The 27,887-nt window shown below is 39.5% G+C and overlaps 1 protein-coding gene across 3 annotated transcripts in view; it reads right to left on the bottom strand.

Moving 5' to 3' along the window:
• The window catches only part of DLGAP1 (DLG associated protein 1), a 405,562-nt gene extending 379,832 nt beyond the window's left edge, over positions 1-25,730 (bottom strand). For 2 of the 3 annotated variants that reach the window (XM_057397548.1, XM_057397549.1), the window contains exon 1: positions 25,594-25,729. The gene's annotated coding sequence lies outside the window, so the exon portion shown is untranslated. Of the gene's footprint in view, positions 1-25,593 lie in introns of all 3 variants that reach the window. The other variant, XM_057397547.1, reaches the window with a different exon arrangement.
• Between the last annotated feature and the right edge of the window lie 2,157 nt (positions 25,731-27,887).

Here is a 27,887-nt window from a genome sequence, read left to right as displayed (position 1 = left end):
GTACTTCATCACAGACATGTGGAAGATCCATTTTCTTAGGTTAACCACAATGGTACGTGAGTGAACTCTGAAAAACTGCAGAAGGGTAATTCAGAAAGTAAAGAAAACCTGGGAATCACCATAAGGCTTCTGAAAAAGCTCTGTTATACAAAAAAAGGAAATAAATTCCACTCTTAAGGATGCTCTTGAGACTAACTCTACAAAATCATTAATATCTGTTATATGAATGTAATACAAAAGGTTTTTATTAGATTGGAAGAGGCCTCCAGGCTCACAGAGCTTTCTCCCTCATTATCACACATAACCACATCATTTAAGCCCTTAGATACACGCAGGAAATTTCATCTGAAAACCATTCCTTGACCATTGCTCTAAAACCTCCCAATACTGGAAGTAACACTTTACCCTGTTTCCAGCCTATAACTCTCCATGGATGGGTCATCCACATATATACCAACACTATCCTTTGACTTAAATAGTTGTTCCCTCCCTGGTGCTCAGTTCAGTCCCTTACACAAATATAGAAAGCAATTCTGTCACCCTCCAGCCTTAAAAACAGTTCAACTTTTTCAGCCATACAAAATACTCTCTCAACCTTTCATATGGCCTTTCTCCAAATGTAAATCTTCTTTCTCCTATAGGTGATCAGAGTTTTACACAGCATTTCAGAAAAAATATAATCACTAATATTTTGCAATAAAATTTTTGCTTTTCCCTCTTCCATGTCAAAGAAAGCATCCTCACCATTTAGGTAAAATCTCAGCTTCGCAGCCATGAGGTAGTGGTGGGAATCACGGAGATTTCACCTGCGCTAGTGGAAAGGATAAAAGGGATTATGGGTTTTCAGGGGAGTGAAGATGATGAGCAAGACTACAGGAAAGATGCAAGGTTTGGCAATCACTGAGGGAGACTTTACCAGTGGCAATCTAGGTATTTCCCTAGGAAGACAGAAAAACCAAGCACAAAAAGTGAAGCTTGGGGACAGAGAGGTGGCAGAAAGTTCATCTTCAGAAGCAGTACTGAAACCTACCCACCTCCCTCATCCCTGCCCCCGTGGGCATAAAGCCTACCTTCCCCCTAAAACATCCCCCCCCCCTCCTTTCTGCAGCATCTACTTGTCAGCCTGAGAGTGCATCCCAGCGTCACCGACTGTGCCTCCCAGACTGCTGTTCTGAGAATAGGCAGCTTCGGGACCAGTAACTTGGTTGCACACAGGGCAAGAGCTGTGGTAACGGCCAGCCTTCAGTGCAGGCACAGCAGCATCCACTACCTCTGTATGCTGGCTTCTCAGGCAAACATGATACTTGGCCTATATCTAAGGAAATGTCTGTCTTTGCGTGTTTTGTGTTTACAAGCAGCCTTCATCTAAATTTGAACCACCCTTATGAGCCTTCACAGTCATTCTACACTCAGCTACTTATCCAGATTTCTTACTCAAACAATGATTTCACAGCTATACATAGAACTTGTCAGAATTAGCCCCTGAGGTATTGAATGCTTGGACACTGATCCCTTGCACTTTGTAAAGCTAAACTCCTTCCCATTTCTGCCAATCCAGTCCTTCTCTGAACTGTAGATATCGCTAAAACATTGACTCACTCCTTAGCATACTCCTACACTTTATGCCATGGTCAACAATGAAATATTAAAACACAGCAAGTCTGGAAATTTATATTTGAGGAGTGTACATTTCCCCTTAGCCAGTGCTACCCCTTTCACCATAGTCAGTAGTCTCTCCCTTGCCCAATATCTTGTCCATCTCACAGTTCCTCAATATGCATGTTTCAATAAATAATTTCTCATGTGGCACCATAACGTGCTTTATTTAAGTTCATTTTGCTTATATCTGCCATGTTTTCTTGAATTAAACACTTTACTGGTTATTTTTTTAAGGTAGAGTTTGTCTGACAACAGCTACTTCTATCAAGTCCATATAAAATTCCATGCAATTTTTTATTTATTCACATTTCTAATTGTTCTCTCTAGCAATATTTTTATCTACATATTTACAGACTGTTAAGTCAAAATATAAGTCTTGCAGTTGCTCATATTATTTAAATAAAGGGGAAAATAGCAGCAGCCATTCCATAACTCGTGAAAGACATCACTCCATCTAATAGACACGTTCATACATCTTAGTCACTAACATTTTTGTCCTTGCCTTTTAACCTCACCTAGCTATCCCACACCTTTGCTCTCGGAGTCAGCTGTACCATCCTTACTGATAAAAGTAACAATGTTAATATGCGTTTCAATCCTCACATACACTCCACACCCAAATCTCTATTACAAAATTCCTATTTAGTCCTCCCTCAGTATTTCTAATTTCCTTGTTTTTTTTGAAGAGATGTTGATTAAAACATCTCCTATGATATCTGCCTAACCCTTGCTTTTAGCAGTTTTCATTCTATCTTTTAATGGTTTTCCTCCCTGATTAGCTGAGAAGGAATGGAACAGACTCCCTAATTCTAATTTATTTTGCAGAGTGATCATTTTACCCAGTTTATTCACCTCTTACAGGTTTTTCGTGTACCACTAGTTTCAGATAACTTTTTCCATGCCATGTAACAAATCCTAAATTCATCTGTCCAGGAACCTCCTTATGTGTTTTTTCCAGTTATTCTAAATTTTCTATTTTGAAATTGAAGACCTGAAACATATTACTGATACACTTTCACCTATGCTTCTATTTAAGTCAAAATGAATCAGCTTATGAACACTCAATTAAAGGCGGTTTTTACAACTCTTTTCTTTTAAATAAAATTAATTTCTCTAGTAATCACAATTTGCCAACTACAGAGCAAAGCATTTGAGGCTGTCACACTGATAACAATATTTGCTCCCCAATCTCCACCTCTGAATTTCTGCAAGTGAGTTTTATCTTGGTTCATAACACTACAGGAATCTCTATCCACACTGAAACCTGTCTCTAGAGTATCCAGTTAGGTCTCTCTTCACCAACCAATGCAGTCTCTTTTATCATCCTTCCCCAAAGGATTTTGATCTAACAGCATTTTTTTTACCTGTGCTACCCCTTTTTTCCAAGTCTAAAGCATGATTAATTAATCATTTTCTCTTTAAGGAGCTGTCAGTATGTTTAATGAAGATACTGCATATTACTGCCATGGGCAAAAAGAAAATTTAGCTATGCAAAAGGCTACAGGTGTAATATCCAGCAGAATTTGTTATTAGCTGGTGCCATGGCTCAGACAATTCAAAGTAGTTACGGACGCAATAAACTCTAGTAATAAAAAAAAAAAAAAAAAATCAATCAGAAATGCACCCCAGCATCCTATAAAATGTTTTTTTTCACCTTAACTAAGGAGGGCACACTTGACCTCCCAACTCCATTTATCCGTGTCACAACTGTTTCTTGGTATCTTTTTAGCACCTTCAGAATAAGCACAGATACAAGACCTTGAATTGGTTTTATATGGTACAGTAGTGCATCCATAGAATATTAATATCTTGAAGGATGTGTGAATAAAATGCTAATTACTACTGAACCATACAATACATGTAAGAAACATCTCTTAATTAGAATTAACCACAAGGATAAAGAGGAGACCATACACCTTATAAATTGTCATATTCTTTCCTCCTCCAGGAAAGAAATTATTACTAAAATAACTTTTCAAGGGCGCACTGTTTCCCTTACAAGGAATATAAGTTCTCTATCACTACTTGTTAAAGCACTGTATGAAAATATTCACTAAATATAGGGAACATAAGAGCACAGATCTATAAAACAAATAAATGAAACAAAAAATCAAACACAAAACTTGCACCTTCCTCCTCAAAGAGAACCATTAACTTAAAACATAAATATACATAATATCTTGAAGTTATTCAGAAAAGAAAAATTAAATAAAAGAGGGTGAGCAACAAACCTAAGCAGGGAATCAGGAAATAAATTTAGGACCATCTGTTACAATAGGATATGCATCAAATACAGCTCCATTTGCACTTTCTTTTAAGATACATTTGTAGGTGGATAGCTGAAAGAAAAAACTTCACTGAATTAGTGAAATAGTGAATAGTGAAATAGCTGTCCCCAAATTCAGAATCTACCTATGAGAAATTCAGAGCTTCCAGGGAGTTAGCTCTGTGGTATGGTTTATGAAAATTTATGTTTGCAACGCCCAGATTCAGATCCAGACTTGCAGAAAATGAAGCTTTTAGCACATGTGGTGGTGGTGAGGGACCTTTACATTCAGAATTTTGCCTCCATATTTTACTGCACAATATGTTCTACCTTTGCTTTAAATAAATATTGAAGTAGATTATTCTTCAGCCAACAAACTTCTCAAGTCAATATACATTTTGATTTATGTCTCTCTTAATGCATGAAGTCAGTAGTTACTACCCAAAAGGCAGCAGAGATTCCTGGTTCAGTAGCTCATAAAGACCTTTGGGGAGCAGTTTCTTCAGCTCAAAACCATAGGAAGCCAAATTCTGCTAGTTACATGATGGAGGAACCCAAACTTTGCCAAACTTACGATGAACTTGTCTTTACAATACTACTGCAGGCTACTGCTATCCACAGAATTTATCAAAATGTGTCCCCTAAGAAGACACCACCTAGCATTTCATAAGCAACATAGACGTAATAGCATAAAATACAGGTGAAACTTAGGTGAACTTAGTTATATCTTCAGGAACCCTGATCAGACAAAAATTCTCTGCGGTTTTCTCTGACAGAAAATTGTCTCCTACTGAAGTGATACAGGCAAGTAAATGGGGTTTTGCACCTCGAAGTCCTAGCTTGCAGGAAGGTCACTCACAACCTAGGATACTAATCAAACAGCTCCACAACTTTCCTTGTATCTCTTACCTGTAGGACACCTGAGTAGCAGAGAGGAAGAAAACATTCAGAGGACTGTGTTGCTAGCCTTCATGGAGAGCCCATGACTATCCTAAAAACGGTCATTTACATATGTAAAAACATCTGCACAGTGTATTCTACTGTGGACAGCAAGGCTGTGAGCAAGATAAAATATATTCTAAGCACTAGCCTAAAGAAGCCCTAAGTAAGGGAGTGTAGTTTGACAATAAAATCATCATGCGCAATAACTATGTAAAACACAATTCTGTCTTTCATCCCAGTATATAAAAGCAAATTTATCACATAATTTGTTGGATTTTGGTTTTTTACCCACTTAAACTTCACAAGGTAGTGATAATAAAGGGCAAGCGGAATAATAGTTTTCTGCAAGAAGGCACCATCAGTCTTCAGTGGTTGTGCTGCAATGACATGAGTATTAACTAAAAATAGATAAAATTTACAGAACTGCAAAGTATCAAAGAAAGAATTTGGCCTCCTTTCTTACTTCCTGCAACTCATTAGTTATGTTATCCCTGAGCACTACCACATAAATATACGGAGCTGCACGAAAACTCAAATGAGTTCATGAACCAACATTATCCCAAAATATTCAAACACAGGTATGCAGATATTGAGACAATATATATCAATCTGTACGCAGATTTCAAAACTTTTATTTTATACACATATGCAAATTTGCAACATAAAGTTTTACAAATATACAAAATTTGCATGCTTCATTTTGTTCACTTTAAAATTTCAGATGGTCTAATGAGGAGTGAATTTAGAGGGTCACTAAAACCAGATAAAAGGCACTGACTTACTTATTGCATGTGGACTTCAAGTCACATACTGTTGTCCTTATTTTAAAATCATTACCTATCTGTGTATCCGTATGCAGTCTGAGGCCAGCTCTCCTTTCCCAAATGAGTGTATCTGAGGCTAGCTCCCATTCTGACATTTCATTCAGTAATTCACAAGATAAACTAAGCTCCTTTTGCCAACCCTGAGGAGAAACCTTGCAGGATTATGCCTCAGGAGTGTAAGAGATCAAAATCTTCATACTCAGAGTGAGAAACAGGAGCTCCTGGCTACCAGATACAATGCTCCCAAGGAAGCATTCTCCGGCCACAGTGGTCCATAATGACAGTGACAAGGTTCTGATGTGCTTTAATCTAGGTCACAGCTGACAAAACGTATCTATGTTATTGGGCCTAAAAAGTCATCAGATGTAAACTACATCAACAAACCAAAAATTATTTCCAACAGTCAAACGCTTCCTGTAAGACAAAGTAGTCTCAGATGTTTGATAACATACATTTGTAGAAAAAAAAAAACCAACATATTTTCTTGGTGTGATTCTGCACATAACAGATGTGAACTCCAAGCCATTATTCTTATTGAAGCATTCCTGAATGTTCAAGATATAATCACTGAAAATGGCAGACAAGTTGGGAACCACTGAATTTCAGCAAATCTCTGAAGTTTTCATATACTGATTTTTCCTCAAGCCTTAGCATTATACAGCTACTGCAATGATAAACTAATAAACTACTTTCCTACACTAGTTCCAAAAACATTTGTCCCATCTTATCATCTCTCTTAAAAGGATATGAAAATAGGTCATAAATTCCATTGTTTAAAATACAGGAACTTTCACCCAGTATTTTTGCAGAAGTCTCCAGTAACTATCTTAAGGTCTTTTCCAACCCTAACTATTCTATGATTCTACACAAGAGACACAGGAATATTAAATATTTGAAGTTTATTGTGATATAAAATGATCAGTGTTAACTTGTTTATGATCTTTAACAAGTTATGATTATCAAAGAACAATAGTTTTAATGCCATCAAAGGAATCACCAAAATGATCACAGAGGTACTTGATTTGGGTCTGTTTGAAACCCATGTTATGGTCTGTCAAATTGCATTAGTTTTATGTTAATTGCTAAAGCTTAAAATCCATTTATTCTCAGCAAGAATGTAGTTTAATCCTCTATAAAATCTGTTCATAGCCAGATAATACTCTTTAAATATGAAGTTAGTAATGCGACATTTTTAACATCAAGGAAAACAAAGAGTACTGATTTCCCTCTGTTGCAATGTACCACGCCCACAGTTAATAAAACCAGACAAATTAAGAGGTAACCTCTGAGCTCTGCAGAAAACAAGAAGCTGCAGCAAGACACTTCAGTAAATGACACATTAAAAAGCTCTAATTAACTGGACAGGAACTAGTTCTTCTTTGGAACATCTATTTCAATCATATCAGGTGCATTTAATGGGTTGTCTGCCGCAGAAGCAAAATACCCATATCCTCTCCTGCACCACAGAAAACAGAAATGCAAGTAAAGCCTAAACAAGAAGACCTAATTTAATCTTGTCTCTGAGGGACAGCCGTACTTCCTGAATTATAAACCGAGCAGGAGCATTCTTTCTGAAGCTGTTGTCTTTAAGATGCAGCACTAATGAAGAATAAAGAGATAAGCATTAAAAATATCTGTAAGCACAAATAGTTTCCCCCCCACAACACACAAAGTTCCAGAGCTATAGTCAACTGAGAACATGGGAAATATCATACGGATAGCATTAGTATTATCTTAGTTACTAAAATACAAACACTGTTTGGTGTCACCATTACAACAGTATTTTAATTGTGAACACAATTTAAGAAGTATGGGTGTGATACTGAAGATTAATTACATTTTTATAGTGCAGATGGGAAGGAAAAGATAGCTTATTATTAGCAACAGAATTAACTGTACTCTCTATCAAGAGGTCTCTAAAACGTGACTACCTTACATAATTATTTTACAAAGAATTCCAATGGGAAAGTAGAAGCTAAAACAGTAAAAAAAATTATGTTCTCTTCAGGTGAAAACAATCTCTGAATATCATTACCCACCCTGTATAAAGAAGCTGATGCTATATCATATTTGATTTCATTGCATTAGGGAGCAACAATCGACCAAATCGAGTTAATGAATGCTCCTGTCCAACTACTAATGATGATTAAAGAAAAAAGAGGACTTCAAATTCTTTAAAACCGATTTTCAAGCAGATTGCAAGTACGTATTTATTAGGACAAAAATTCTGAAAATTAACTATAATATAAAAGGTATTTTAAACTGGAAAATTTAGGAGATATATCAGGAGATGAAGCTACTGCAACAATCTTAAGATAGCACTGTTTAAATATTACTAGTGTTTCAGAAGGAATTAAAACAAAAATATTATCTTGCACCAAAAAAGAAAATGTAGAAGCTGCAATATCACTCCATGATGAATATATTCATCATATTCAAGTCCAGCATGTATCACAACCTGAAAGCAATTGCTTCTTTACAGTTTTGGGCATTATTGCAGTCTTTCCTAACCGGTTCCACCAAGAAATGGCAGTATTTAGTAACATTTGTTCTCTCTTTTAAAGAGAGAAGCATTTGTAATTCAAGAGGGGATTCAGGGTTCAGCTCTTTCATCTTTTAAAGAGAGAATTCGTCCATGGAACCCTCTCTTGAATTACAAATGCTTTCCATCACAGGTCAATTTACTCTTAACAGTGTGTAAATACCTAGTACAGTCTTCTGGTATCTCATGGAGTATACATTGTACCTATCATGTCTAAAGCAACATCTCTGTTGTCAGCTATATTTATTGGGAAATGCAACTGAGCACATCAGTTGATTTCTCAGGCCATCTTCATCTTTGTAAGAGCCCTTTCCAAAACAACTATGTAATCCTTTCTCAAAACCAATCCTAATTAATTACTTTTGTGTTATGATCTCATTTCTTGACTCACTGCCATAGGATGTTTTTGTATCAAAAATCCTGGTAGCTCTCATTAACAATAACCTGAAAACTTTTGCTCTTCCTGGCCCAGTTCCTTCTCTTACCATACCCATCAAAGCACTTTTTCAGCAGTATCTCTGGATTCAAGGTTTGCTCTAGTTAGCACCATCCACTCCTGAATTACGGACTCTGCAGAATGGCTTTGAAAGCAGGTCCACATGAGTAGCAGACACTGCATGGCACTGTGTCTTATCATCATCCATGATATCCTGCCAAAGGGTTCCTGGTACAACAATCTCTCCTACCAACAGCAAGTCCACCTTAAATGGCAACCGCCCTCATTTCTTCAGTCCCAGCTACTGCCACAGACAACCTATATCTTAGATGTGATTTAATGATTCAACTAACTTTGTTCACATAAAAGACATTAAATAATCTGAGTTACAAACAGTGAAAATGCCCAAATTGTTCAGAGTTCTTAAACTTTGTGACAAGAGCATCTGAGATACTTCTGATCATATCAACTAAAAAAAAAAAACCAACCCCCAAAAACAACAAAACAAACACTTCTGCTTAAGTTAAACTCCTTAAACTATTTCATTGAAAAGCTACCTCTTCCCCTTCTTAAAAATAGTGCAACAGGGTTATTCTGGCTTGAAAGCCATGAAAGTCATCAGGAAATGGCCTTAGCAAACTGCCATTTCATCTCACTCAGAGCACATAAGAAGCTGTGAGAAAACTCCACTCTGTACCTAAGTCCCACAGAACACACTCCCCCAGCACCAGCCACTGAACACACCTCAACCTGCAGGTAAGCACGAGCCTTTCTGTCATTGCTTATTAATGTTCAGTGGGGCACAAAGGCATGAATACTTAAAATGAGACAAACACTGTTTCTAGTACCTTCTATCCTCCATCCATATTTTATGGAAAGCATGGAAGAGAAGGCTGAGGTGGTGCTCACTGTAACACAGGAAAAGGGGAGAAAGAAGCGTGGTGCACACAGAAGGAACATGAGTCAAGATGAGGAGGCAAAGTAGTCAGGCTAGGGGAGACAGATGAGACAGGGGCAGGGAGATACACAGTCACTGAAGTATATTTCATTCCAGAACTTGGAGTGGAGCCCAGAAAACTGAAGTCTCAAAATCCTCCTCTGCTGTCAGCTAGTATTTACAAAAGCTAATTGCAAAGCTCTTCTCTCAGATTTACAGCTGGACACAAAGGGTAATAGTCCTCTACAGCTACTTGTCCCTTTGCTATGCCAAGAGGCAGATAGCTTTAGTGCTACAGTTCATAACTTCCTGGTATACATATATGATACTATCAAACAGAAAAGGAACTGTGTTTTGTTTAAAAGCATGGTATTTAATACCATAAAAATGTTCCAAGATTAAAAGTGTCAGGTGGGAAAAAAAATCAGTGTAGAATTAATTAATATGCAAATACTGAAATCGTTCCTATATACACTGTAGCATACACACCCACAACTGGCACACATCTCTTTTCTTTTGCAATCACAGGTAATTAACACATGGCCCACATAAACATGTATGCCAGCATCAATTATGCTTCCTTTCTCCAACTGCGAGTTAAACTTCATTCTGATTCTGACAAATGGTTTCTGCCATATGTAAAGGTTACAATGCAAAGAAAGTTGTCTTCTGGGCTAGTGTGAACAGAAAACAGTGCAAGGAAAAAAAATGGAAGGTCTGGTCAAATGTGCATCCAGGCAGTCCCTGGCTGCTGTTCTACCATTCTGCTATGCATGCAATCCTTACAATTTTTTTCCCCCATCCCTTTTCATATGCCTTATGTACCAGGATGTTCAAAGTCAACAGCAAGTTCCAGAACTGCTTTAGAAGGTGAAGACCATGACGTTCACTGGAAAACACTGTAAGCTCTCAAACCGTGAAACTAAGCTGAATGCAACAACAGCTCTCAGGGAGATATATTACCTCAGGGATTCTGAGTGTTAATTGTGCAGATCTCTACAATACCTATTATTCCAAGGAAATATTTTTAACTTCCAGAAGTCAAAAGATGCACATTTTTCACTGTAGTTCTATGAAGGTCCACGCAAAGAGTTGTGGTCAATGGCTCAATGTCCGGCTGGAGACCAGTAATGAGTGGTGTCCCTCAGGGATCGGTGATGGGACCGGTCTTGTTTAACATCTTTGTCACTGACATGGTGTCGTGGTTTAAACCCAGTCAGGTAATTCGTTCGCTCACTTCCCCCCCTTTCTTGCCCTCCCCCTGCTCTCGGAGGGACGGAGAGGAGAATCAAAAGAATGCAACTCCCACGGGTTGAGATAAGAACAGTTTAGTAACTAAGGTATAACACAAATCACTACTGCTACCACCAATGATAATAATGATAAAGGAAATAACAAGGGAACAGAATACAACACCTCACCACCCACTGACCGATAACTCGCCCCCCAAGCCCGACCAAGCTCCGACCGATACCTCCTCCAACCCTGCAGTCTCCCAGCCCTTCCGGCTAACTCCCAGTTACATCCTGGGCATGACGTGCTGTGGTATGGAATAGCTCTTTGGTCAGTTTGGGTCAGGTGTCCTGTCTCTGCTTCCTCCTGGCTTCCCCTCCTCCCTGGCAGAGCATGAGGCTCACAAAGTCCTTGGCCAAACCAAAACATCTCTATCAGCTCTGTTCCCGAGCCGAAAGTCAAAACACTGCACTGCACCAGCTACCAAGGAGGAGAAACATGACTGCTACTGCTGAACCCAGGACACATGGACAGTGGGATTGAGTGCGCCCTCAGCAAGTTTGCCGATGACACCAAGCTCTGTGGTTTGGTTGATACCCTGCAGGGAAGGAATGCCATCCAGAGGGACCTTGACACACTTGTGAGGTGGGCTGATGCCAACCTCATGAAGTTTAACCATGCCAAGTGCAAGGTCCTACACCTGGGTTGGAGCAATCCCAGGCACAGCTACAGGTTGGGCAGAGAAGAGATTCAGAGCAGCCCTGCAGAGAAGGACTTGGGGGTGCTGGTAGATGAGAAAATGAACATGAGCCGGCTTCAGTGTGCTCTCGCAGCCCAGAAAGCCAACCATATCCTGGGCTGCATCAAAAGGAGCGTGACCAGCAGGTTGGAGGAGGTAATCCTGCCCCTCTACTCTGCTCTTGTGAGACCTCACCTGGAGTATTGTGTGCAGTTCTGGTGTCCTCAACATAAAAAGGACATGGAACTGTTGGAACAAGTCCAGAGAAGGGCCACGAGGATGATCAGGGGACAGGAGCACCTCCTGTATGAAGACAGGCTGAGAAAGTTGGAGCTGTTCAGCCTGGAGAAGAGAAGGCTGCGTGGAGACCTCATAGCAGCCTTCCAGTATCTGAAGGCGGCCTATAGGGATGCTGGAGAGGGACTCTTCATTAGAGACTGTAGTAACAGGACAAGGGGTAACGGGTTAAAACTTAAACAGGGGAAGTTTAGGTTGGATATAAGAAGGAAATTCTTTCCTGTTAGGGTGGTGAGGCACTGGAATGGGTTGCCCAGGGAGGTTGTGAATGCTCCATCCCTGGCAGTGTTCAAGACCAGGTTGGATGAGGCGATATGATTTAGCGTAGGGTGTCCCTGCCCATAGCAGGGGGTTGGAACTAGATGATCTTAAGGTCCTTTCCAACCCTAACGATTCTATGATTCTAAGGTACTGTATTTCCTGATTTGTATTTATTCACCATCAACAAATCTGGATTTTCCCCACACATTATACTTCCTAAATAATAAAGTTACTGCCAGCAATTGCAACCTAGGGAATGTCAAAGTGTAAAACCCTGATGAAATGTTAAACAAAACAAGAGAGAGGCACTGACCCACAAAGCAGACATGTAGCACCATTTAACGGGCTTATGGACAAAATGTGTTTGTGAAATATTACAGCATGCATCTGCATAAAGCTGTCTGTTGACAGGAACAAAAGCTGACAAAGGCATAACAACATAAAAATATTATCTGTGATCTTATTCTGTATGTGGTGAAAGTGACAGCCCATCAGTGTACAATTATCATATATTACTAATGGAATATTAATCAATCACTCATTACTCTAATTAGAAAAACTTGTCTTGAAAGACAGTCTGACTTTTCACCCCTGGAACTGCAATTGACACACAAATGAATTTGATAGTCTTAACGACTATAAATCCTTAGTGGGAGAAATAGTGTCTTAATCTTCCAGTATTTAGCTTAACAGCCAGTTTCCGTTCTCTTTGAGTAAAATTGCAGTCAACTTATGTACTCATGTACTACTTCAACCTCTGTCAAGTACTAAACATACATCTAATATGAGGCAAAGATAATACATAGTCTGTGTGCAGGTTTACTGAGTGGGGATTAAGCTTTTCTTTGAAAGAAACCTGCAGTATCTGTCTAGAATGTACAAAGTCAAGCATGAACTGGGATTTCAGTTATCCACAGGCACACACACCCTTCTGAACCTGTATAACTTTTTTGGTCCCTTCGAGAGTGTCATTTTTGTGCATACACAATGTCAAGAAACCCACAGATATTAACCAAATACAAATGAGACCAGGTAGCAGTATAAAGTCTGCCTTTCAAAGAATTCACAGAGAAAATAAAAGCATTTTGGGAATGCTATTTTTAAGTGCCCCAGCAGGCCTCCTTTAAAAAAAAAAACACAAAAAAACCCCAGAGAGAGATGTGATCTTTGTGCTTATATACTGACACAATCCAATGACTGCTTAAGGCAATGATAACTATTACACTCACAGTGTGAGCCACAGATTTCAGTGAGTATCAGATCAGCCTCCTATGGATTATCCTAGCTATGCTAAGCCATCAGACATTCTTAAACGTCTCATGTCATATCAATCAAAAATGTATGTGTACATGTTAGAGGCTTCACCAGGCTATGCTGGCTTATGGACATGCTTCTTTACATACGTGTTGCTGAAGATCTTGAAATCTGGAGCTATTTAAGTCACAATGACTTTTGCTATTTATTTCAAAGGGTACAGAATATAAAATCATTGAATTATAATATCTCAAGTTGGAAGGGACCCATAGGGATCATCAAGTTCAACTCCTTGCTCCTTCCAGGATTACCAAAGACTAAATCATATGAGTAAGAACATCATCCAGACACTCCCTGAACTCTGACAGGCACAAAAGATAATCATCCTATCATTAAAAGTAACTATAATACTGTTTGACCTTATGGGATACTTGGCAAAGTTAACATAAACAAATTGAAATTCAGACTGTTGAAAAAATATAGTGGAGAATTAGTTGTAATTTAGAACTATGAGCATATTTTAAGCTCTGTTGACTTCATCTATCAGATAATTCTTTAGGCAATATAAAGAGTGTTATGATTCGTTTGGCACTGTAATTTTCTTATGTTACCATTACAAATTACTGTGTTATTTTCACTTATATTATCAGATGTAGTCTTACAGTGTAGGAAAGGATTGTTTATCACCTCTGAAACAGGAAATTCATTTGGAACTGATGTCATAAATAAAACTCTAAAACTCTAAAAGCATAATTTTAAATTGTTTAAAATTTGTCCTTGGTAATTCATTTTCATTACTTTATGTTATAAAAGTCATTTAAACTATGTGTTCACTTCTAACTAAGCTGACAAAGAAAACTCAGAAACTATCTGTAGTACTTCAGTTTGATGCGATTTTCTGCTGTTGAAAACAGTAATTTTTGTATAAACTCCTTTCTTCTTGAGTCTAAACACAGACTTATTTCAAATTCACTACCTTGACAACAACATCCTACCAAATAAACAGTGACCATGTTTTTACCACAAGAAGGATGGCAATATTGCATTAGTCACTGAGGAGGATGCAATGAACACATTTAGTACTGTGGCCAGTACCACACAAATGATTTGCCACTTGTGATATTCACTCTGTAAGTCCACACATTCTGCTCTTGCTTTATCTAAAGACTATGCTGAGACAACACCATATGCCCTAAACCTTAAGGTCTTCAAATTCATTCCTTAATTAGCTATGGAAACTGTTGTAACTGGTGACCTTAGGGTTTTTTTTTCTTGGTTTGGGTGTTTTCTTTGATTGTGAGGTTTTATCCACCCCCTCCAGTTGCCATATATTCCATTATCCAAATGATAAAATTTTAATCTTCTTTTTCTAACAGAAAAGTCCAGGGTGAGGTACAATTTAGAACTCTTTAAATACTAGAAGCTGAAAAATGCTAATTACATAACAAAACCAGGTTTTCATTTGGCTTTATGTATTTGCATTTACACATACTTGAAACTAAGAATTAAGTCAAATCCATTCCTGCTTTCTAACCCATTTACCTCATTGTAAACACACCAATCACAAAGCCAGTCTCTTGCATTTTGCATCTATCAAGATAAACTATACTGCAAATACATTTCTGCTTCCTGTTAATGCTATCCAGTTGGTGTGCAGAAGGGAATGGGATCTGGTCTATTTTGATAAAATATATGGGTTTGAGATTTTTTTCCCAGAGTATTTTCTTTAGCATACTTTTGGTTTAATTTCACATTTATTTATTAGACACAAGCAGAATTAGTTAAAAGTAGTTATTATACAAAACATGACTAATTTTGTCCTACTTTCAAAAAGTATTTGACCTCACAATAGATCCAACTAATTTAATCTTACTTCTTGAAAAAATCTCCATGTAAACTCTAAAAAAATGCTTAATAAAACAACCATTAATACTACATTTGTCACGCTTAATTTTCCAGCACATACACAAACTTAGCTCTAGAGAGTCTCCACTGAATTAATGTACTTACTTTAGCTGTTATATTATAAAGATAATAATGGAATCTATTAAGAAAGGACTACACAATTAGGTTCCATAAAACTGTGGGCAACAATCCATGACTAATCTGCAAATTCTAAGGGGGAAGCAAAATGATTTTTTTTTCTTTATTTAGCTTTAAACAGATAAGATGTGTTGCACACATAATGATCAATGTATTTAAACATTTTCTTTCTGATACTGTAGCTTTACTTTTCTTCCACAAAACACACAGCAGGCAGCTTACCTTAGAAAAAAAAAAATCGTATTACAGGTAAATAACCTGGAAAGTGCCTGATCATTTAGGTTACATGCAAGTTTCAGTACATCATATCAGGTGGACCACTTTGGCTCCAGGATAACTTCCCAGTGAAATTCAATTGGATCAAGAACTGTTCTCTTGATGGCTAAATTAAATGTTGGCTGATAATTGTTTAAATAGTATGTGCTGAACTATTCACTCCCCCCCCCCCAAAAAAAAATACATATAAATAAATAAATCTTATTTTGAAAAATTTCAAGTATCTCAGTATCATACAAAGTATGCATTCAGCTTTGAGTAATAACCAGCTACACAAATGGAAAGTAATTTGTTCGTATCCACTAAAACAGAATGAATCATACACATAATACCAAATTGTAGTAATAAATTACTGAGCTCCACTAGTAGTGGAAAAAAGCTTTATCATATTATAATTTACAGTACAGCTCTATTGAAGTCATCTATTTATTTATTCAGCCATACTTCATGGTATACTAAACATATTGACTATTTACAATCTGTGAGAGCACACATCTACCTAGATCAAATTGTTCAAAAATAAGTTTCCTTTACCATCAGTAAAGGGTGTTTATTATAATAAAAAAAAAAAAAAAATGAGTGAAGTGTAACTGTGCTACTGGTATCCACAAATTCAGACAGTCACCTTGACTATGCAGAACTAATACTACACCCACTGAGTGAATTGTTCCTGAGAAGCAGACTTGTGGCTAGTCGGTTCTACCACATGCATGCAGCTAAGTCAGTGTGTGCTGTAGGTAGGACCTAGGGGTGGTGGAGTCCACTATTTATTTGAGATAGCAGCTCTACAAATTCATGTTCTCAAGGCCATGATGGCTATAACTAAAGTGGCAGTTTCAGCCCTGAGGTGTGAGCTTGCTGCCTTCAACACCTTCTAGAAAAGAATTCAGGGTTCTCCTTCAAGTTCCTCACTGCTTCCACCATAAAGACAAGAAAAGCTGTTTAAAGTGCCTTGTGTACCTGAACAGATAATCTTAAACTTCTCTTCAGCCTCTTTTACAAGACCAAGAAGTAGGGAGAGATTAGCATCAAGAATAAGCCAGTTCAAAGGGAACTCACTTTCTTACTTTTATTCTCCCTGTTGTTAAGGAAAAAAAAAAAAAATCCCTATCAAAAGATCGGTCCTGACTTACATGTAAATTCAAAGCATCCGTAAACCTGAAGGGGTACTCCATGTTTATCAAGCATATTGCTAACATGGGCAATAGCCACCAGGAAGTGGATATGGAAGGAAAGATGAGTACAGCAGCAGTGTTCAGTTAGACTGAATGTTAAGGCAAAACCAGTAGACACATCTGAAATTGAAATAATTTACATCCTATGATAACACAAGGCCCTCATGTACACACAATGCTGGAGCCAACATTATGTTCTTTTTTAATACAAAGCAATAAAATCCAAACCAAAACCAAACCCAAACGCTCAAGATCAGGACAGTGCTTTGTTCAGCAACTGCTCAAACCAGTGTCTAAATCATCTGCAAGGGCTCTGCATAATAGACTAGAGCCCGTAAACCAAAGGAAGCCAGAGAGGATAAACTAGATCTGGCAAACTCATCAAATAATTAAATATGCCACAAATAATTAAGTTCTATATAAAAGCAAATAAACTAAGAAAAATGACAGTTGAACCAAGTAAAAATCCACACCAAATTTATTAATTGGCATCTCTTAATTTGCAAAAATAAAAAACCACTGGGCTTTTCTGCAATAGCTTCAGGTTCAAGCACTGTTTCCTGCATCAAGGACATATCTGGCACAGAGGTCATGGGGAGCTGCACACAGAACATTGGCAGGATTTGTTCTAAATAATGCACTATCTTAAACATGAAGATGAACTTCAGCATGACATCATTGCGGATTAATAACACTGCAGCTTTTAACTAATCAGATTTACATCTATGGGCTTTCTTACATACTAGTTTCTCTGCTCTTAGACAGACTGTAAGTCCTTGTGAAAATGATCTAATTACTCTGGGTTCTACAGTACTTCAGGAAGCAAACTACAGGCAAGTTTTATAGTGGAAAGTTATAGTTTCTGCAGAAAGATATAGTTTCTGCAGATTTGTAAAGTCTGCTTAAAAACAAAATATTATTGGACACACACAACTGAAGTCTCCAATTCCTTCTAATTGCATGTAAATTTTTTCCTTTTAGTTCCAAAATAAACTGAAACGGGCACCTTCATCTTTCGCTCATCATGTTCTGCTGTGTATTGTCATGGAGGCACCAGAAATTTAGAATAAAGCCATGCAATGTGATTAATTTCTCATAGACCCTGTAGAAATACTGTGATCCTTGAGTAATCTCTTAGAAAATATTTTTATCTTCAGAAGAGCATTAAAGTGTAAGACGCAAAAGTGTTGCTACTGCATTTCAACATTTCTTCTTATAAACACCCCCACTTCAGTATGGCCCTGACCAGTTGGTGCTCAACATTAAAAAACTCATATGGCTTTTACAGGGCAGGCAACCTGCTCATGCAGTTCATGTTCAAAATGCCAGGCAGCACAACGAGCAAAAGATCAGGTCAAGAACTTTAGCATACTCTTGTATTTTGATTTGGATCTGTCAAAAACAACTTCCAGAAAGCAATTTAACATGAGTGACTAATTATTTTGCAGCACACTGCACTGATTTTAGAAGTATCTTACATAGTATCTGCTTAGTAAATGACCAAAGTACTTTAATACTGCAGAACTTCCTTGTGTTTAGCTTTTCTCTCTCTGTATTTAAGATTTCATTGATAACTGTTTAAGGCTTTTTCTGCATGAATTCATAAAAATGAGAATGGCATTTCCTGATCTTTGTCTAAATCTACTGCTGCTAATTATTAAAATCTGGTTTTAGAAATGTGCAAATTATTATTCTTTTTTTTTTTTTAATATCTGTTCTGATCCTGATTTCTGAAGATACCCATTTTTCTGAAAATACACTTTACTTGAAGAAAAACAGTATGCAAGAACTTAACCATACATATAAATAGCACATATTGAGCTCATTAGAATTTCTGTGACATGCAAGTAGTCTCACATACTTCATGCTGTTGGTTTTGCACCTTGACTGAAAAATTATTATCATGACACAGCAAACAACCAATCCTTTTTCATGCATAAATACTTCTACTCATATACAATTCTGTTTTACAACTCTCTCTGCAAAATACATCATGAAGATTCCCAGTGGGCAATTTATATCATGCTCTAGACACATAAAACATCAAACAAGTATTCTGGAAGTCAGACTACACACCATCACAGTATAGTAAGAAACACCACATAAGATTTGCAAGTTGAAAAAAAATGAAAAATTTAAATTTTATATACAAAAATCAACTCAGACTTCTACTCAGGGTGAAATGAATGCTGTTCAAATACCATGCCACTTCAATTCCATAAATGACATTACATGAGCATTGAAACAGCTCTACAAATAATATTACCTCTGAAGTAGCTTTTATGAACTAATGAACAAAAAGAAACCCAAACCAAACAAACCCTAAACCAAAACAAAGTGGAAGAGGTACCCATAGTTGTGACATTAATAAGTTGGTAATATTTCAAGGAACTAAAACCATAAATACTTTTTCTCTGAGATAAGGACAGGTGGTTTGAACACTAATTAGCAGCCTGTCCTGAGTGCAATATCAGTATCTTGGGGTCTTTTTTTTTTTTTTCTAGAAAAAGTCCTGCATTGCCCCTTTTTCCAAGGTAGGGTGAAGACCCAAATGTGTAAGACAGAAGTTTTCATCTTCAATTTATAATTCCTCTCAAGGTTATTTTCTCATGTAGATATCTGTATTATGCTTTTTAAGAAATTCTTTTTTTTCACTAAAAGTTACTGTGCTTCCCAAATAAACACTTTAGCTCTTACACTAGAGCCTTTCATTTGACACAGTGATGGTACGTAACATACTTTCCAAAGCACCACTAATACTGTAATTGCTACCTCTATTTCACTGTAGCTATTAGATGGCATACACAATCCATGTATTTGTGATTATCTTTCTCAGAAAATCATCTGAATAGTCTCCCCAAATATTTCATTTTAAGGTTGCAAAGTTCTTCCATGAACACAATTAAAAAGTCAACTTTCAATTTTATGTTATATTGTTCTGACATTATGATCCTTGCAATACTTCTTTTGTGCGAAATAACAATAAATTTCTCCTAATTCTACCTCCTTCATTCCTTATTGTGGTGATTTCCACCATGCTTATTCTACTTTGTCACCCCCTTGACACTAAAAAGCTACGTTTTGATATTCATCATTTACAAAACTGCATAAAATGGCTAGGTAGATGATCTCCAATGATATGTTCTCACAAAATGGGATTCAATAATAGAGCTTAGTGACATCCCACATGACAGTCACAAAAAAAAAGAAAAACAAAACCCCAAAACATCATGGAGGTAAACCAGATTCAGAGCTATTGACAACTTTAAAGGACCAAAAACATACCTAAGCATTATGCCCTATGAACACATAGCCAGAAGACACAGACTGAAGAGAACAAGGAATCTCCTTGTGAATACCTGTGAAACATTTGCACCAATGCATTTCCAGCACCACAAAACCAGAAGCTGCATCCTCCTACAACCCATGGAACGAAGCTCACCCTATCTGCATGTTATACCACAAGGACTCTGAAATTCTGTCAGCTGCAGGATGCAAAGAAGATGGAGATTCTCGGGTATTCTGGGTATCTGTGAGACACTGTGTGTCCATACAGCACACTGACTCTCAATATTTCTGGCTGCACAACAGCATCTGCATGCTGCCTGTTGTCTAGTTTTGCATGAATACATACAGTTTAGACCACTACCAAAAACTAAGAAGCCTGGGTTTCATATCCATTTCTCTTTAATTTTTCTTCTTTTTTTTCTAATGAAAAAACAAAACAAGACAGTAGTGAGACACTAATTCCCAATGTTGACTTTCCATGTTGAATGTACACTTCTAAAACTGAAGCTACCTCAGTGAAGGTGAGCAAGAATACTAATCTGTCTCTTCCTGTTATTGATCTCCAGTCAGACAGATATATTATCCTGTTTTGTCTGCAAAACTAAACAGACATATGGGAAGAAAGTGTGTACAAGCATAGAAGTAGCAACAGAAGTCACACTCAGGAAGCTGGCTGAAAAAAAATAAAAAATGCTCCCTTTCATTTGAAAATGTAACTCAGCCACCATTCTACCAGCGTGCCCCGCAAGTTACCTTCAATGGGGATTTATGCACAGAAAATGAAATGGGATTTCAAGCACCATTCTTGGACAAAATGTTGGAAGATCCTCATTCCTTCATCTCTCCTTTCACCAAAAGGAAGAAAAACTCACAGAATCTTTGACTGGATCCAGCATCAGGCTGTTAAGAAGCTGAAACCTGTAAGCTCTTGCAAGTCAACTCAAACTACTGCATCCTGCAAAGCTTGAATAAAACACCTTCTAGACATGAGACATCACCTGCAACTGAGATCTTTGGTTATGAGTTGATGCCACACACTTTTGTCATCTGAACCACAGCCACTGAGATCTGAAACCTGGACCTAGATATCCAGAAGTGTGCATTTCTTTCACACAGTTAGAATTTCATTTCTTAAATCCCTAGTTTCCTTGGTATGAGAAACCAGAAGATGAAGAACCTCTTGTTAGTTAAAGGTGACGGCAAAATTTTCAAAGGGAGGGAAACGACTGAGATGAGGGAGATTGATTGAAACAATACCAATATAGGGACAGGGCATCATGTGGGAAGAGACCAGAAATTTGTTATATATAAAGGTTAAAGGAAAAGCTTCACAGGTGACTATTCAAAATGGTTCTCATCTAGCAGAAGACACTGAAGAAATGCATAAAGTCCAGCTCACTTGGTATGCCAGATTATGAACATACAGAAAGGTAGAAATACACTGTGTGATTTCAAAGCACTGCAAAATGTTTCTATAGACAACCTGCCAACAAGTTAAGAAGGCCAAAGTCAGTATTAGCATCTGTCTTCCAATTATAGAGTCACAAATGACATACTGCTCAGTGACAAATGATGACTGCTGTCTTATATTAAGATGGTTGCTCTAGCAGATGTTTTCAAATTATCCCAAGCTATGTCACAGGGAAAGGCAAAAGAACTGGAAATACGCCCAGAGAGAGCTGGTGCACCAGCAGCCTAAGGGAGACATTTTAAAAGCTATTTGCTATACTCTCATGAAAACTTAGCTACAAAAAATGAATACAGAAAGGAAAAGGGGAATATGTTCTATTCCTCAGTGGAAGTTTTAAGTTTCTGACTACAGGATCATCTGGAATAAAATGTGCTCACTTCAACTTAACTTGGATAGAGATACCGTCCAGGCCTTCAAAGAAAGGGGAAAAAAAAACCCAAGCCAAACAACCCAACAATTACCCCAGAGAACAGTGCTCTATGTTACTACTTTGTGATCACACAACCAGGACAAAAAAAAAAAAACAACCCTTTTTATCATTAACATCTCCAAACATTAATCTAGGTATCACATACTGACCCCAAAAATTAAGTGCTGCTCCCTGGCAAGAAAAGCTACACAGCTTTTACTGCTACAGAACCTCTGGGAAACCATACAGAAATTGTCCAAAAAGAGTGCAGACAAATAAAAGAAAGGGAGAGAAAAGAGTGACCACCCTTGTCTGAAATGGATTAAGGAGTAAGGTTCTGTCAGGTCTTACACACAGTTAGAGCTAAGAGAGGTCTTCAAATAAAAAGTCTGATGTGGAAAACAAGTTATCTCCTGAAATCCCACAGTCAAATCAGGTAAGTACAGAAATGCTGAAATACGATGCAGGCGGAAGGGAGGATGCTAGCGGGGACAAACGCAGAGGCTGTGCTCATCCAGTGTAGCCTCATTCTCAATAGCAGCTTTCTGGAAGCATGCGACAACAGTAAAAGCACGCCCCAGTAGACAAAATTACCACCAAGAGGAAGGTGCCAACAAATGCTGCTACAAGTTAAGGAATGGGTAGGCGTCTAGTCTTGACCTATGGTGAGGGAGAAAATCCTCTCCCTCTCGTTACCATGGTGATCCCCTTTTCAGGTTTCTTTGGATAAGCTTTGTGCACAAGTGTAAAATTTGGCATAAGAGGAGAACAAGTATTAATTATGTGCTCCGGACAAAAATAGCCTTATTAAATCTCAAGAGATAATACAACAGAGGCGGTAAAAATTAAGTTTGGTTACAGAGATTAAGGGCTGAATAAACTATCTCGTGTTAAAGTGCCTTGAGCTCCATCTTCTTAAAACGGCAATGCCAGCCTGAGGGTGTTACACCTGCCAATTACAATTTGGGTGAGAACTTGAGATCCTGTATGGTATAAGACTGGAGTGAAAATTAAAACAGAAAAAAACCCTGCATGGAGGCTGCATACTACTGTTCCTTGGTACAGGATTGCCCTTATTTATTACACCATTTTATTAATTATTCATGCAGTTCTTTTTCTATTTCCAGGAGGCAACATCACTAGCCAAGCTCTACAGTACAGAGATGCAGCACCTTTACAGGATGGACATTGCAAAATCTAACGCAAAGAGATTATATTGATACACTTGCAAGCATTAATCCCATGAGACATAGACCAGAATAAGCCTTGAATTGAACAAGCATATTTAACAGTTCTGATGAAAAAAATTCAGAGTGGAAAAAAAAAAAAAAGAGGAAAAAGAAAACTTTAATTTAGGAGCGTGTATATGCATCTAATTGAACACTACTGTAAGCTTTATTTTGAAATCCTTGATTTCAGACCTATTTCATTACCTCTCTAATAAACAGTGTAATTTCCTCCCAAGCATAATTTTTTCCCATAGGCTTTCAGCAATTTATGCTATCTAATCTTAAACTCTGAAATACACAGTATCGGATAGACAAGCTATACAGAAGACAAGGAACTACACTGTTGCCATTAACAATTTCCATTTTTCCTGTGATCATTATTATCAGTGATAAATTTATCTTTAAGTATATATCCTTTAGACTTTTGGATCCTCTGGATCAGTGAACACAGACCAAACTTGAAACATCTTTTAACTGAGGGGAAATACATGAACTGTACACACCGGACCCACATACCAGCAGAAACTAGTGTTGCCTTTTTAAAAGGTGTATTAACATTGAAATACAATCCAACACAACCGGCTAAGCATACACTATGCCTACCAGCACACCTACCTTTTATTTGAAAGTAGACTACATAAGTTAAACAACTACTTTTTGTTTAAAAAGTAACGAATTTCATATACTGTCCACTACATATCTCACCATTTTTTGCTTCTGTTACTATTTTTCTTTGGTTGGTTGTTTTTTTTTGGGGGGTTGGTTTTTTGATTGGGTTTGGGGGTGGGTTTTTTTGTTTTTTTTTTTTTTTTCTTCCTGGATTAACAGTATATTTACATATGTCTCTGGCAGATGTATAAAACAACATGAAACGGGATTACCCCAAATCAATCAAGTGCTCCCTGTTAAATATTGATTACTCCATAATTTTTCTCCGACATCAAATGAAACCATCAACCCCCTTTGGAAACTAGCGTGGTGTGACAGCTTCATCGCTGGCATCCTGAGCCGGGTTTAGTAACAGCAGCAAGAAAGAAGCAGGAAAGTCGCAATTACCTAAGGGACCTAGCCAAATTCCCGGCTTCCCAGCGGAAGGGAGAACGGGACGGTGGGGACGGCGGCCCCGCACCCAGCAGCCGCTCGGCCGCCCGCACACACACGGCCGCCTGCACGGGAAACGCTGCGCATCGGCGCGGTAGGGGAGGCCTGCACCTCCCGGGATGCGCCCTAAACCCCCGTTGGCCCAGGCGATCCCCGGGACACCTCGCCGCTAAACGGCCGCACCTGTGCCGCTCTGGGCCCCGGGCAGGCTCAGCCGTCCTCCCGGGGCCCGGCTCCGCAATGCCGCCTTCCTCTCATCCGCTGCTGGCCTGAAACGCTTCCCCAGGCACCGCGCCTCCGGGGAAAGTCTGGGCCAGGGGTCTGGGCGAGCCCCGCGGGACTTGGCCCGTTCGGCGAGGCTGCCCGGTGCGGTACCTTCTCCCTGTTCCCGGGGATCCCCGCGCCACTCGGGCTTTGCTGGAAGGGGAGATGAAGGGGGCAAACATTCACCCCGCTTCTCTTGTCCTGCCGAGGAGAGACACGGGACGAACTCGCCCTGAACAACAGGCGACATCTAGTTACAGAGCCTGCATAAGGCTGCGGAACGCGAATCCGCTCCTCACTCCGGTCCGGGTAGCCGGCGGCCGCGGAGCAGGGCCCAGGGCTCGCTCGCCTGCTCCTCGGAGACGGGGCGCCCCCCGGGGCGGAGAAGAAGGATCGCAGTCCTCGGAGGCTGCTGAAACACCAGCGAAGGGGGAGATAAAAGCCCCCACGATGCCAGGCCAGCTAGAAATTACTCATTTCAATGATGCAGCAAACAACGGTGTGTCTGTGTCTGTGCTGGGGGGTTTATGGTGGCGTCTAGTCCTCCGGTTGCCACTCTCCAGCCCTGATTAACACTGTACAGGTTCCCTGCCGAAGCGGAACGCTCTCTCTCTTCCGCGCACAGAGCAATTAATAGCAACCTTCATCCCGCGAAACCTTCGCCAAGCGCTCCCACATGCTCGCAGCCCGCGGTGGCAACTGCTGGGAGCACAATAACGGGAACCTCTCTGCCTCTCAAGGGGAAGTGAGGGGGAAGAGAGCCAAACCTCCCGCGGTAGAACCCGATCTCCGAGGACGAGCAGTCCCGGGAGCCGCGGGGAGCGGCAGCCGCCGACGCGGCGGGAGGGCAGGCTGCCTGCCTGGCAAGCGGAGGGCGTACGGCGCAGCACGCTGCCAAAACACCATCACCCACCGGCATTGTCAGCAGACAGCACGCAAGCATTTACCTTTTTATGCCCGCTGTCCGTCAGTCAGGCGCTTGCGGGAGAGAAGAAAAGACAGGAAAGGAAAGGAGGAGAAAGAGACAGAGGAATCTAGAGAGCGAGAGGCGGCTGCTAATCCCCGTGTAGAAAGACTTCCAGCAGCAGCAGCAGCGTGCATGTGTGTGTGTGCCCGGAGTGGAAGCGCAGCCCTCCTGGCGATGCACCGGCTCTTGCACCGAAGTACTGTCATGTGCGTATCTCGGTGTGTGTACCCATGGAGCAGGGAAGAAAAAAAAAGGGAGACGGGGGGAGACCAGTCAGTCAGTCAGTCACACGCCCGGCTGTGCGCTGCTGGAGGGGAGGAGGAGGAGCCCAGTGCTCCCCAGCCCAACCGCCACTGGAGCCGCTTGCTACTACGGCGGCGGCAGGGCCCCGCAGAGAGCCGGCTCCGCACGCCTGCCCTTCCCCTCCTGCTAGCAAGGACGTGCCTACGGGAGAAACCCCTCAGGGCCTCTGTCCCCGGGGTCCCTCTGCAACCCGCGCTGCCCGAGACAAGCGGGAAGCAGTTAGAAAGAAAAACATCCCCCTGTTTCTGCCCTCAAAATACCGCCCGGCGCGTCTCCGCAGCCTCCGAGGGGGCCAGGGCTGCGGCACATCCCGAGGGGGAGGCAGGCCGAGCCGTGCCTCCCGAAGGGACAGGGGCTGCCGGCAGCACCGCGGGGGGGACGCGGTGTGTCCCCGGGGATGCAGCTGCAGCCGGAGGCAGAGAGGTGACGAGCGGATCCCCCCAAAAAGACCGTGGGTCTGTTCTCGTCCGAGGGGGGTGCCCGGCAGCACGGCTGTGAGTCTGGAGGGGGTTTGCGGGAGCTGTAGATGTAACTGTAAATAAGTGTGTTTGCGGGCACTGGGACTGCTAACGCGGGGAAAGGTTGTGCTGAGCCGTGCCACAGTGCAGATGCCCTGGTACTCGCGTGTCCAGTCAGGTACATTCAAATTTCAATGGCGGTATATGACTGACTAAAAGGTATTTAAGCCTTGGTGATACGTTCTAATCAATTATTTGCTACATAGTAAATATTATATCCAACTTTTGGATATATGGCCACATCTATGCATATAAATGAGATTTTGACATACAAGTCATGAACGAGCTAAAATAAAATGAGCAAATTACTGTTATAGTCCTAAATTTAACTAGTAGGCCGTGCCAGCAAGTTTCAGGATGTGATTTCTTTAAGCCCCAAGCCAGCAAAAGTTTGTGTGAGATGCCCTTGATATTTTACTCTTTGTAGAAAATGCATAATCTCTATGGACCAAAAGTTACTCTTAGTAGTGGAAAAAGGTTTATTAAATGACAAGGCTGGAAAAAGCTTTAGTGGGGACATCAGGTATACTGCTTATACTAAATTTTTGTTACTTTGTAGTGGACAATGTAAACCTAATGTCTCAGGAGTAAAACAAGGAGGAGAGGAAGTGTTGACATTTTAATGACAAATGTAGGTCACATCTACAGGCTAGGTAGGCTAGCAAATTCTGATGACTGATAATTGCATTAATTAGCAAGCAAGCAACCAATTGAGTGGGAGAAAAAAAATGGTCAATCTGTTTAAAAAATAATTGTTGGGAGTTTTTTCTAGCTGTAAACTAGAAAGGCAGGGTAGAGAGGAAAATAGCTGAAAGGATTGCTCATCTTGTTGAGATTTAGCAGTTCATGATAAAATATTTTGAGACTTCCCAAAAGTCCTGCCATAAAATCAGAAAGACCAAATTTGTTGCTACTGAGTTGTATAAATCAAGTCAGCATGACATCATTAAAAAAACCAAACTGCACCCCAAAGCCATATCATGTTTGTTTTGTTTATATAAAATAAAGATACACATACCCTTTTAGTTCTTCAACTGAAATAGAGATGCTGAATCTCAGCTAACTCAAGTAAAGAAGCTAAAGAGTACAGGGCTTATTATTCTTTCTGGTGTTTACATATACAGCACTATTCTATGCAGCATATTACTTTGTCTCTTAGCAAGAATTTTTTGATTTGTCATCATGAACTGTACTTTCAAACTAGTTTCAAATCTGGTATAATCTGCTGTTTAAAATACGATGATCTGTGAAAACCTCATCTAGAATTTATGTAATCTTTCCAATGTAATTATGTGAAGATTTAGCCTGCCCTCCGTAGGCCTGTGAAGTCGTAAAGCAGATTTAGTCATTGTGATAGTTCTGTGAAAATATTTTTACCAAATAGGTTGATTACATTACTTAGTAGAACAAGATAGTAAAGAAAAGATGTAACATGTATTTTTTTGGGCTTCAT

This window comes from Pezoporus wallicus, unplaced genomic scaffold (assembly GCF_028554395.1).
Source record: "Pezoporus wallicus isolate ANWC-B61680 ecotype Strahan unplaced genomic scaffold, APGP_CSIRO_Pwel_v1 contig_227, whole genome shotgun sequence".
NCBI classification, from domain to species: Eukaryota; Metazoa; Chordata; class Aves; order Psittaciformes; family Psittacidae; genus Pezoporus; species Pezoporus wallicus.
Note: the sequence above shows the minus strand (reverse complement) of the source record. Positions and strands in the feature narration are given on the sequence as shown.